The sequence below is a fragment of the Manis javanica genome, chromosome 3 (genome assembly GCF_040802235.1).
Source record: "Manis javanica isolate MJ-LG chromosome 3, MJ_LKY, whole genome shotgun sequence".
Classification (NCBI taxonomy): domain Eukaryota; kingdom Metazoa; phylum Chordata; class Mammalia; order Pholidota; family Manidae; genus Manis; species Manis javanica.
This window is the reverse complement of record NC_133158.1, coordinates 204,247,296-204,261,212: the sequence shown is the minus strand read 5'-3', so window position 1 is coordinate 204,261,212 and position 13,917 is coordinate 204,247,296. Positions and strand designations below refer to the sequence as shown.

At 34.9% G+C, this 13,917-nt stretch overlaps 1 protein-coding gene and 1 long non-coding RNA gene across 3 annotated transcripts in view; one reads left to right on the top strand and one right to left on the bottom strand.

Moving 5' to 3' along the window:
• LOC108384742 (uncharacterized) overlaps positions 1 to 13,917 on the top strand; it is a 98,653-nt gene that overhangs the window by 69,639 nt on the left and 15,097 nt on the right. The window lies entirely within an intron of this gene.
• The window catches only part of ANXA10 (annexin A10), an 81,966-nt gene that overhangs the window by 63,769 nt on the left and 4,280 nt on the right, over positions 1 to 13,917 (bottom strand). The window contains exon 2 of one of the 2 annotated variants that reach the window (XM_037024737.2): positions 13,219 to 13,365. The exons of the other annotated variant lie outside the window; for it this stretch is intronic. The gene's annotated coding sequence lies outside the window, so the exon portion shown is untranslated. The remainder of the gene's footprint in view (positions 1 to 13,218; positions 13,366 to 13,917) is intronic. 2 annotated transcript variants of the gene reach the window in all.

Here is a 13,917-nt window from a genome sequence, read left to right as displayed (position 1 = left end):
GTACATGAGAGACACCTCTAGTTTACCCAGCTGTTTTTTAAAATTCATTGTTCACATAAGCATGTGTGCTCTCAGCATCGTCACCTGCATTTCCTTGATAATGACCTCAGCAGTCTTGTGAGACTGAGAATATTAATCTCATTTCACAGCCGAGGACACTATGAGGCCGAAGTTGTTTAAAGCCCTGCAGATAGTGTGTCATGAAGCCAGCACTCGAGTCCAAATTTAACTTCAGGGTTGGTGCCCTTTCCATAATAGCTGTAATTGATTTAAAATTAAACAGCCTGTACTATTGGGGATTTTTTTTTTAATCTTTGAAAGAAAAAAATTTTATTTGCAAACAATCTTACAGGTAAAAACAAAACTCTAAAAGCACACATGGGCTGGCTGAATGTTCCCTAAACTCATTGCAAGAAATGGAAACATAGCTTGAAGTGAGTAAGAGAACCGGAATTCATCTTTATTCTGTTTTGCTAGCCTCAGACAAGAAACTTCAGGGAGACAGAATCACTGGGATAAGGGCTTTTGTGAATTTAATTGGAATCTTAAGGGACAGTATGACTTCAGCTTATGTCATATTTGGTTTATGCTTGATAAAATATATGTACATATTAATGAAAATTAAGTTCAATGATCTGATGACTACCACAGCTAATGATATTATGATAGGCTTATATTATTTTTTCAAGTTGATGCAGAAGTGTTGACAAATATGAATCAATCACTAAACTAGTTGTTATAAATTCCTTACAATTTAGTAAACAAATATCAAGGTCAAGGAGTTCAAGGAAGAGACAGAGAACTGAATTCACGTACACAGCCTGTTATAATTAAGATACAAGACAGTCATATGACTTTACTCTTTAAGGAAACAATTTCTTAGGAAGCTGTGATTGAAAATAACTTTATCTTAGTAACAGGTACTATTAATTTCATCTTAATATGTAATAGAAGACGACTAACTAAATTTACCTTAATTAGAGTAAAATCGATAGCATGGAATGGCTACTTACTTTCAAGGCTCCAGATATCTAATTCCTAATCTCTGAAACCTATGAATGTTATATGGCAAAAAGGACTTTGCATATGTGATTAAGAGTTTTGAGACAGATTATCTTGGATTATTTGGGTAGGCCACAAATATAGTCCTAAATGTTCTTATAAAAGTGGGGCAGAGAGAGATTTGCCTACAGAAGAAGGCAACATGATGTTGAAAGCAAGAGGCTATAAGCTTGCTTTGAGGATGGAGCAAGGGGACCTGGCCCAAGGAATGTGGGCAGCTTCTAGTAGTAGAAAATGCAAGGAAACCATTTCTTCCCTGGGGCCTCCAGAAGGTTTCAGCTCTACTGACACTTTAACTTTTGCCTAGTTTAGACTTCTGACCTCCAGAATTGTAAGAGAATATCTTTGTATGATTTTAAACCACTAACTCTGCAGTACTTTGTTACAGTAGCAATAGAAAATTAATACATTCATCTTGAAATCCTTATCTCTAGGACACTCCAAACCTAAACCCTTATGTCACAAATTTTCCCAATCCAGTGAAGCCCCTAACCCCCTCATCAAAAGACAGAACTTAAACCAAACCTCTAGACCTCATAAATACCCTGCTGTTCCCTCTGTTCTCTGAGATTTAATTAAGACTGTCAAGACAAAGCTGCCCCTCAGATTTATCTCATCACTTGGGATTTTTTTGGTGGTATTTTCAGGGAATTAGCATTTGATAGGATATGGAGAGGAAATTGGAAGTAACACTGTCTGGATAAATAAATGGTATACTTTGGAATGATTATAGTTCTATTAGTAAATAGAGTATCATTGAGACACAGAAATAGAATAGGTGTAATGGTGTAAAAAATCATAGAAGAATTTCATGTGATTGATACCAACTAATGAGAGTTATAAAAAGATGATTACCACTTTGATAATTATAAATTAGAAGTTTAGAAATTTAGAGAGGTTAATTTCTGTCCCCAGTTCACATAGTAAGTAATGGTGCTCAGATTCAAACCCAGATCTGTCTTATTCCAAAGCCTATGCTCTTAATTGCTAGACTCCATTCCACATAGAGAAGAAATACAAATGGGAATTTTTTATTATTAAATTAATATATACTCAATATAATTGACTTGGCAAACTAAGGAAATATCTGACAAAAAAGATTAAAAAATTATCACCTCATTGTCTACAAATTATTGTTAAATATTTTAATGGCTGTAATAAAGGGAAACACATACCAAGTATTCTCCTTGTGCTTTTCACATCTTTACATATATTTTTCCAGGTGGAATCGTATATTACATATTACTTGGTAAATTGTCTTCTTTGCATATTGTACCACACTAGAGAGGAGATATCTTCAAGTCTATCATGCTATTTTCTTATCTTTGAGGGTAAAAATCATCTTGGAGCAGATCTAAAAATATTACTCAACCTTCCTTATGAATGGTCTAATAATAAGGTGTCATAGAACCCTTCTTATTTTCATCAATAATACATTATTTAAAGAGATCTGAAGTAACATTCAGAACTAATGAACATACCCATGTTCCAATAAAATAACATGTGAGTATATTATGCAAGCCATGTGAAGTTCTAGAGGCGAAGTAGCCACATTTCTTCTTACTATTTGTATAGCTACTTTACTACTTAAATAGCCCCTTTATATTCTTTATTTAATTTGAAGTTATTGACAAGGCTGTATCAGGCAAGGTAAGCGTTCTTATTTCTGTTACATATACAAATGATGCCTCAATATTATACAATGCCATTGGCTTCATAATTGGCAGCCCAGAGTAACAGTGTTCTGGCTTCAAACCCCATGCTTTTTCATTATGTCTTATCTCTCTGTGCTCTTCTTTCGTACTCTCTATTGGTTATTATTCTCCTATTTCAAAAAATTAATGCTTCTTTCATGCTTATTTATGTCTTTTGTAAATTGTTAAAAAAATCCTAATGCATGTAATGCAATCTAGAGAACACAAAGCATATAGTAACTTAATTTTTTTAAAGGTTAAATGAAAAGCCAATTCAATATAGGCTGTAAGTGATTTTATACTCAAGGAACACTGCAGACCTGAATTTCACACTCTAGGTAGAGATTTGATGACATTTAACATGTGAAGAAATGCATTGCATGGATTTATTAGAACAATTTCTATAAAATGATGATAGCTGTTCGGTGAATGGTGATTCTAAAATGTCAGCAACTTTTTCTAATTGCTGTTTTTAGAGGGGCTGGTAACTAGCATTCTCAATGTACAGTAACCTATTTCACAAATAGAAATAGCTTCCTGGTGATTAAAGATTCTTTAGCTTTCAATAACAAAAATCAAAAAGATGTTATCTAGCAAATTATATGTTCTTGAGATGTTAGTGGGAAAAATAACAGTCCCTTTTGTCTGACAATGTGCTTATTTTAGGCACTGAAACATTAGGACACTGGAAAATTGGATGCTGCAGTCCCAACAGATTTTGCCTTTATAATAATGGTTGATTCTAGCCAGGTAATCCATAAATAAGTTGTTTAGCTTTTATGATAAAGAACTTTTCTGTTTCTACTTTAAAGGAAATGTAAACCAGAATTTAAAAATTTCAAAATTAATCTTGATGGACATACAACATATATTAAAGAGTTAGAGTAATGGCCAGTTTGTTTAGGGGAATTTTTGTCTTGCACTCTTTTAAATAAATGTCCTGAATAACCTTTCTATTCTATTCAGTGAGTGAAGATGTACAAATCTCAAGAAAAATTGTACTGAAGAAAAAAATATGGTATCATAATAAAAGTGGAAGGCATTCACTATCAGAAGTTTTCCTTACAGACATTTGTTGTACATTTAGCCTCAATTTGCCCTGGAGATGAAGGAGCCAAAAGAGGACATTCCATCTCAACTGGCTTCCTATCAGCTCACAGCTTTCTGCTTTAATGAAATACATTGATGGCACTGTAGTAATGAATCCAAGATAGGCGAGGTATCTTAGTCAACTTTACAGCCAAAATGATTTTAAAATGTTTGAAGTATTTGAAGATAATTTTTAATTTCTCAAGAGTACCTGGTTAGGTAAGGACAGGATTTAAATTTTATTATACTTCCATTTGCAAAAGTTGATCAATGTTCTGACAAATAGCAATTGATCAGTGATCTCATTATGAAATACATATCTCAGAAGTCATGACATTTTTAGGAAGAAAGGATAATTCAAAAAATATTGCTGGTCATCAAAGTATATGGTAAGGTGTTCTCTCCTCCCACCCCATACGCCTTTTCAGAAAGTCTTCAAAGTAATCTGTCAACCATATGCCACACCACGTAATGATACCAAGATAGATTCAGAAAATGATAGTCATCCACTGAAAGGGGGAACCAAGTCTTATGCTATCTTTTTAAAGTAATATTTAAAACACTTAAAATACTTAAAACACTTAAGTGTTATTTCTACACTTTGAAACATTGATAATGTGCCTAAATTTTTCATAACGTGTTCAGGTACAATTCCATTTTCTGCTCCAAGTAGCATTTAGAATGTTTTTACATCTCTCTTCTTAATTAAAAAAAATCTTAGTAGCTACAGAGATGGACAGAGTAAGAGTTAAAGCAATACTAGTACTTAGATAATTAATGGAAATTGAGGACATAAGTTGAAAGGACTAAACTCCATCAACATTCATATAGTGTCTTTATATTAAAGAGAAAATTTCTGCCAAATAAACATGGGGAGTTGTATAGGAATAAGTTATGGGTTGCAAATATACATCAGTCCTCTTTCTGAAAGTAGGGAGTTGGTAGAAATACTCATTTGAGAGAAAAATAGTAGGAGAAATAGTGGCAAACAGTCAAGTTGTTCATATAATACTATAATAGGGTTTTAACTTTGGCCGTTTATGATTCAGATTTCACTGAGGTTCTACAAAACTGTAGATGCCAAATGCTTCTACATTCCAAAGTGAAGGAGAAGCCACCTAGTGGGGTCTGCAAGATAATTCTAGAAACCAGTTTTACAACACTTAGCCATTCACCAACCTGGAGGAATTGAAGAGGCCCTATTTAAAATTATAGATTAGATTTATTTGGGTAGCAGTGATGGTATTCTATGAGACTTAGGCCCTGCATGAAGAACTGAGGCTAAAGGTGGTGATACCATCATCAAGGAGCCCACCTAGAGAATTTGCTTATAAGTCCATTAAGTCCGTGGAGTTTGGGGAGCACAGCGGGCTTGCACTGGAGAAGGGCTGCAGCTGAGACCACATGGCCAACTCACTGCCATAAGTGCGGAGGGAGGCTCTGCTAGAGTGTCTGACTCCACGAATGTATTGCACTCTCCGAGTTTGTATGGATATACATGTATCAGTGTTCACCACAGACTGGTTAAGAGCCACAAAGCTGGAGGAGTGAGTTGTAAGTAATTTTGGAGTGATTGGGCTCCAAATCTTTCTTCATGAGGGAGCAATACAACTCTAAGAACTGAGTGATAAATAAACTTTTGGAGAAGATTCTTGGCAGTGAGAGGTGTGCTACAGACCTACAGTGGTCTCAGATAACTTTTATGGCCAGAAAGCATCAGAGCTATGTGACTGAAATACCTGTTAAATAAGCCCAAATACCTTCCTGATTTTTTTTTACCACATACTCACTCTTCCCTAATTCTGGAGGTATTGGAAGCCTCAGTCAGACCACTCTCACTATGAGGGAATGACCCGCAGAAGGATAAAAACATTAATCTTGTCCTTTTTACTAGTATAGGTTTTTGGCTTGAGGCTGGCAGGAACAGGTGAGGGAGGAAAGCTTAAATTAAGAGGAAATGTTCAAAACTTTTACCCTGCACACTCGTAGCTGTTTTTAATTTCTATGGATTTTGTGAGTGGAAGTGACATATGAATATTAATTGGCTAAGAGTAATAGGTCATGAGATTGCTTGTGGTCAAATGTTTATGTCCACCCTAAATTAATATATGAAACTCTTAATCTCCAGTGTGATGGTAGTTGGAGGAGAGGCCTTTGGAAGGTAATTAGGTTTAGATGAGGTCATGAGGATGGGGTCCACAATGGGATTACTGTCCTTACCGTAAGGGGAAGAGACCAGCGCTGAGTCTCTGCCATAAGGAGACACAGTGAGAAGCCAGTAAAGGGTTCTCACCAGACCCTGAGTCTGCTGGCACCTTGATCTTAGACTTCCCAATTTTTAAAACTGTGAGAAATTAATTGTCTGCTCAAGCCACCCAGTCCATGGCATTTTCTCAGAGCAGCTCGAGCTGACTAAAACCAGACCTCTGGGAACTAGCCCTATGGAGTTAAACGGGCAGTGTAAAAATAGAGTAAAGGCATATATGTTTTCATTTCCAATAAATAGCCCAAGTTTAATTTCACTACCTGAAAAAATTATTTTGGTGTTTTCCAAAAATACATGCTAAGTAAAATATACATTATTTAATAATACATTGACTTATGTAGTCAGGAATTTAAATTAACAATGTGTTTGATATTCACTCAAGAAAAACTCTAAAGATTTAAATTGCTCCTTATCTTTTACTGAAATCCTTTGTTCTGATTCACTTCATTACCCGTTTATTGAATTTCTCATTCTGTATTTCATTCCCAAAGAACTATGAACAATGAAAATTGCAACAAACTAACAATCATTTTGACTATGAATTATAAAGTCTTATCTTTATACTTTTTATTTTACATAGGCCTGAATTATTCAATCTTTGATTTGTAATCAAGTAAATACACACCTTCTCTTTTTGTTTGGTCTGCTTATACCCCTGCCAGTAGGCTCTATGTTAAAGAATGATGCTATGGTGATGATTTTGATTGGCAGAAAGACAGATATGAGCAGGATGAAAAGAGGGTGGGGCTGACCAACCTACAGGAAAAGAGTTAATCAGATAAAGCCAGAGAGCCAGAGATAGCTCAGAGGATTAATTAAATAAAACCACAGAGACCAAGAGTGACTTGAAGGACACAGACACTCCTCAGATAAAAACATCAGAGTACAAGCACTCCCCAGATAACAAAAATTTCCCCAGATAAAAAATGTCAGAAATCAGCCCATGACTTCAATCCTCCAATCAGATCGAGCCCCCAGGGCAAAAGAATGTCAGTCAAGGACTTCTCTGCCCTGCCAAAAACCCCATAAAAGAAACCTCACAGTAAGCAGCGTGCCTTTGTCCACCTTGACTCTGGCCCACTCCTCCCTTGGAGTGTATTCAAATAAAACTTACATTCTGCTTTGCTGCTCTCTCTGCCTTTCAATTCTTTGTTTTGGTGGGGACCAGAACCAAGGAGAGAGAACTCAAACTGTAACAATTCCATGCTATACCTTGGTCTTTTAAGGACCCTTCAGGGAGGAATTAAGAATTCTCTCTTTTTAATTATTCCTACGAACTCCATGAAGTTGTCAATGCTTTATGCCATTGTCTTAAATCCCTCCTATTTGTCTAGCTATCTAACCTATAACTAAGGCATCTTTTTTCTCTATGGTTTACCATGTTCCTGATTAGAGGAAGAGGGCATGGAAAAAATCATACATTTTTCAAGTAAGCAAAAAATTGGAGTAAGTATCATGTAGCACGTAACCAGGAAATGTCTGATAATTACCTTATCTGGACATTGAAAAAAACAAAGCTGGCCACTAAAAGTCAGGACTCTCTGTCCATTTCCCTTGTGATAAGCATACATATCTCACTGGAGTAAGGCTTTGTTACTCTAGTAACAAAGTAAGGAATCCTTGTTCCTGACTGGACAATGTAGCAATTTACTTAAATTCTTCTAATTCACACTTTGTGGAGTTACAGTATAGATACTTTGTACACTGAGTTATGGTGAAGATTAATGGAATATATATTTAAATCATTAGTAGTTATTATTAATACTATTCCTCCTCTCCTCTCCCTGATTATCATAATTAGCTTCCACCTGTAACTCCGGTTAGGTTTTTGATTGTTCTTCTCAGAGTTCCTTGGGATACTATCATTTTCAATAATTATTTTTATATAAAATTAGAAATACTTGGGAGCTGTAAAGTTAAAGCTTTAAGCCTACAGGTATCCACAGATCTATTTCTAATATTTTTCCATTTATTATATACATATACTATCTTAAGAATAATACTTAAAATATTATTGATCTAAAATTGCTTATACTGTACAAAATTAAGAAGTTGATCACTGATTCCAGCAGCTTTCAAGACTATACGTACTTTTCTTAAAATCATGTAGGAGAAACAAAGTGAGCCATCTACATCATTATGCAAATTTTCCATTTACAATTTTCAGTTTCTTTCAGTTCTTAGTTAAAATATATAGCATTAAATGCATGTATTTAAACAAAAGAAAGTTTTCAAGTCAAAAATTTAAGCTTTCACTATAAGAAATTAGGAAAATGATAGAAAATTACACTCAAAGCAAGGAGAAAATAAGATGTAATAAATATGAGTAGAAATCAATAGAATTAGAAAGATAAAATTAAAATGAGATCACAAGTTTATTTTTTGACAATAAAATTGATATAACTGTAGCCAGACTGACAAAGGAAAACAGAAGATACAAAATATTCATATGAAAATAGCTGAGGACATCAACACCAGAAGGAATGCTAGGAACAATTCTATGCCCACAGAAAAGACAATTTAAATTCCTTGAAGACAAAAACTATCAGAACTAGAAAAAGGGAAGTAACATGAATACCCTGATATCTACTGAGGAATGTGAATTCATAGCTAGAAATATGTCAACAAAGAGAACTTAAGGCACATAGTTCCCCTGGAAATTTCCACCAACCGTTCAAGGAATAAATATTTCCCAGTTTTGCAGAATTTCTTAATCTCCCCTAATTGGTCTGTGGATTCAACACAATCCCAGTCACAATCCTAGCAATATTTTGTATAGATTTGGACAATTTGATTCTAAAATATTCATGGAAATGCAGAGGACGTAGAACAGCTGAAACAATTTTAAAAACGAAACCAGAGGAATACTGCTAATTGTTTTTAAGAATTACTGTGCAGCCATAGTATAATGAGAGTGCGGTATTGACCAACATTTAAAAAAAATTAGATCAGTGGAATAAAATAGAGAATATAGCTATAGATCCGCATGAATACAGACATACTTTGTGACAAAATTATAAAAGCAATTAAATGGAGAAAGAACAATTTTTCCAAGAAAAAGTGCTATAAAAACTCGCCATTTATATGAAAAGAAAAGTTAAGCTTGACCTGTTTCTCATACCTTATACAAAAAAATAACCCAACATTGATTCTAGACCTAAATAGAAATATAAGTATATAGAATATTTGGATGAAAATATAGGAATAAATCTGCATGACTTTGGGTTAGTCAGAATTTTTAGACATGACAGCCAAATATGATCTGTAAAGAGGAAATAGATAAATTGGACTTGGTCAGAATTGAAAAATTTGCTTTCTGAAAAATACTGTTAATAGAATGTAAAAAAGAGGTCACAGAATGAGAGAAAATATTTGTAAATCAGATTTCTCATGAAGAACTTTTATCTAAATTAAAACATATGAAGGACAGTAAGATTAAAAAACACCAAATTAAAAAAAAGGTAAGCATTATAAGCAGACATTCCCAACGAAGGTATGGGAATTAGGATATGAAAAATTATCAATGTCAATATACATAAAGAAGCTCAAAGTAAAACTACAGTGAGAAACTGATGTAAAACTGTTGGTTGGAATGCAGAATTATTCAGCCACTTTGGGAAAACAGTTTGGCAGTTTCTTAAAAAGTACAACATACCCTTACCCATATAACCTGGCAATCCTACACCTAGATATTTGTCCAAAGAAATTGAAACTTCTCTTCATTCAAAACCCTTAACATGAGTGCTCATAGAAGCTTTATTCTCAATTGCTGAGAGTTAGAAACAACACAATGACCTTTAAACTGAATGAATAAACAAATTGTGGTGCACCCATACAACACACAGCTTTTTAGCTATTGAAAGAACTATTTATTCATGCAACAACTTGGAGAAATATTAAATATATTCTACTAAAGTGAAAGAAGCCGTATCCACAAGGTTTCATAGTCTGTGATACCATTTATATGATAATCTGAAAAAGATAGAATATTGGAATGGAAAACATCAGTATTTTCAGGGTTTAAGGGTTGGAGACATGGTTGACCATAAACAGGAAATGTGGAGGAATTTTGGTATTAGGGAAGTCTTCTATAAGGAAATGTACAATAGGATGCAGGACTCAAAAACCAAAATACCTCAAAGAGCATATTTTACCATGCACAAATTAAATTACAACAGTCAGCTCTGATGTAGGGGGAACCCAACAGGGGATGCAGATTGCAACAAACAAATCTGTCTAAATTACAAACGAATTTCCTAACCACAGTAAAGTGGGTTGGGAGAAGGGAGATGCCGTAAGTAACTTTGGAAAATACTGTAAAGCTAAAGATGTTAAGTACCCAAACAATTTCCCCTTGTTGGCAAATTTGTTTCTCACAGTTGTATGACTTAGCTTGTTTTAAACTGTGTGCTAGAGTTGAACAAAAAAGCACATATATTTTTAGATATTGAGAATCATTGTTTTTACTGTGTGAGAAAGAAAGTATAAATAATAAGGCTAAAATTTTGGTGTTGGATCAGATTGAAGGTATCAGTACCAAGATAGATGACAGCAAGATAAATCTAAATATACGTACATACATATGTACAAAAATAAATCTAGATACAATGCAGGTATATAGGTTAGTAAACACATACACACTCATTTCTTTGGTCTGCAGTCAGAAGGAGCATATAAGCAATGATCTTCCTGTAGCAGTGAGCATCCTAGCAAGCAGATCTTGATTTTTAAATGTCATTCTTCAGTTAGGGTAATTAAGGCTCCTTGGAGAAGTGGTTAATGCCAGGGCTGGGGCAGGGAAAATGCAATAGACCATTTACTACATTACGGAGTACACTATCCTTGCCCTAACAGTCCCTATTTAAGATTCTAGATTATGTGGATGTCCTTTTGATTGCCTTCTAAATATACAAAGAGAATGAAGGAAGAAAATGAAAGGAAACAAACCAGATCATAAAGCTGCACTTGTGCATCTTTCAGGTGAGGGTGGGAAGCATAATGCTTGAGAGGGATACATCTCTCAAACAGATACACTCTGATACACCCACCCCTACCCTGTAACTTGGTTGTTATTGGAATAACTCTGTTATTCTGAGAAGGGTATTACTTTATACTTATGATCCCCCGCTAAATAACACTTCCTAAAACCATTTTCCATCTCTGAAGCATTCAAAATACTCCAAGTCAATGTTACACATAAGAAAAATACCAAGTCCACTAAGTCATGAAATTGGATGTCATTGACTATCTTGTCGTGAAGGAAGTGGCACGTCCACTCCTATTCATAATGTCCAGGATGAAAGAAAGCAAGAGCTGCAGGGGACTGTGATCCCAAAGAGCTTCCATTGGCCGTTAGTTGAGACAGGCTCAGTGGTGACTTTGGTTGTACAAAAATTTCCCACTTCAAAACCAATAATTCACCGATCACTAAGGGTTCACACATCCAACCCTTTTTTGCTTTGGAGGTAGTACATTACTCGCTATGAATATTTACCTTCTTATATATGAGCTGTGTGCTCGAGTGAACACCCGGCAGTGAATACAACAGGTCATGAAAGGCACACAGAGGTGTGTGCATCCCCAGGCACCAGTGCCTCTATCAGTACCTTTGTCTGTTTTCTTGTTGACCCTTTAAAACAATGACATTGTGAGACTGGCAGCTAAATAGAAGCCTAGGAGAATATCCATTCAACATCTCAAAAGATTTGAGCAAGAAAATTACTACTGTAGTGATGTCATCAACACAAGAACCACCCAACTATAAAGTACAATATGGTTCATGTATTTTTTAAACTCTTGCCGATGTATGTTACTTAGAACAATGTGTCTGCTGGGGTTCACATGCTTTTTTTAAATAACTTGAAAATATATTTCTACAGTGCATTCAGTTCTAGCTTATTTAAAAATAAAATAGTACAAATGTTGCAATTAAAGGATTGAATGATAAAATAGATGTTGCTTTATTACAAATTATCACAAAATAAAGATGAAAAGCCAATTCAAAGTAGCCTCTGAGTGAAGTTGATTCCCACTTTATCCATAATTGGTGTACATGAAACTCATTATCTTATGTATAAATTGCCTGTAATTACTTTTATGTTTTGTACATGATAATTGTCACAGTCTGTTAACATTTTTTTCTGGTTCCTTCTAGTATAATTACCAGAATGTCTGAAGGAAATAAAGAGTGTAATTTAGAAAGCATATATTCATAAGTACATGTTGATGTAAGGTGGGATGCTGAGAAAGAAAATGCACCTTTAACTGTATTTTCCATTACTTGGATGAGGAAAAGATGTCCACAATTTAAGAAAGTTTATGAACTCTTGGAGACAATTCAAAAGAGGCCGAGGCAGGGAGAGTGACAGAACACATTTTGACATACTTAAAAAAATAAGATTTCCTATAATTCTTTTTTGGTGAATCAGGCTGAGCTATTCCAGATTACAAGGAGTTTCTGCTGATAGAAGAAATATGGTAGATAAAGGTCTGGGTGTTGGTCTGGGAGGTGGTACTACAAAATGAAAATCAGTAAATCATACCCTCCAAATGGTGTCTTTCTATCTGCTTTCTGAATTCCATCTAATCTCCCAGAAATACATGACTCATTAAAATAATTATGATTCTTATTGCTAAACATAATTTCTTAAGATTTTAATCTTGTGATTTAAGACAAGAAGTACAGATTTTAAAAGTGATTTGTGATAATCTCTGGTAATTTTCTTTGCTGTTTGTTAAATGGGTTGATCACTTAGAAAAAATAAAATAACAGTTAACCATATTTTTTGTTACTTCTGTTTTACAATTCCTAATGTTTAAATTTGAAGAGGGTTCTGGTTTAACTTAATGCTTATTCAAATGAGTGCATTGTATTAATGTTGATAGAAGTACTATATCAAAATAACTTTCTAGCTAATTTTATAATTACCTGGAAACCTCTAGCATTTAAGAGAATCTAGTATATCTTTAGAGGTGTCTTATCTTCCACAGGTCCTGTGATACTGTAAGCACTTTGGAAAATGGAAATGTCTGTACAAATTTAAGCTTTATTATTGTTCTTGCTATTGTGGTAGATGGTATAAGAACTTGAAAATAAGGAACAAAAACCTTTTGATGCTCTTCTTTAGTGTTTTATCTTCGTACTCCATGACTTTGTCTAATTCCAGAATGAGGACTGTTCTTATACAATGGGATGGATGTGTGTGTCCAAAGGGCAGTTTTTGGCAATCATATTCATTGTTGTATCCCCAGTACCTAGAAGTGAGAGCAAAGGTCGGAGCAGGGAGACCAGGTAGGAAGCTGTTGCATAAAGTTGGCAGATGATGGTGGTAGGTTGACTGAGGTGGTAGGAGGAGGGTCAAGGCTGGCAGTGAGTACACTGTGAACACAGAGCCAGAGATTTGTTAATGCATAGTTGTGAGGTGTAAAAGAACGATAGGGGCCAGGGATAACTCCAATTCTTGAATTTTTACATTTTTTTCTGTGCTAATAAGAGGATGGAATTTTCACTCACTGAGTAGACACCTGGTTATATGCATCTGGGATTCAGATACAGATGCTGTGTTGAGATATAAATTCAAGGAGGACTTTGTGTGTGCATTGTAATTAACACCATTATATTGGACATAATAGCTGAAGGAGATGCTGTAAGTAGGAATGAGAAAAGTTTCAAGAATTTAGGGCTGGGACACTTCCGGCAAAGGAGGCTCTTGAACACTCATATATGTACTTAGATGAGGAGTGAGACCAGGGGTCCGCTGCTCACCTTCACAGGGCAGCTCAGGTGCAGCGGGTGGGTGAAAACCC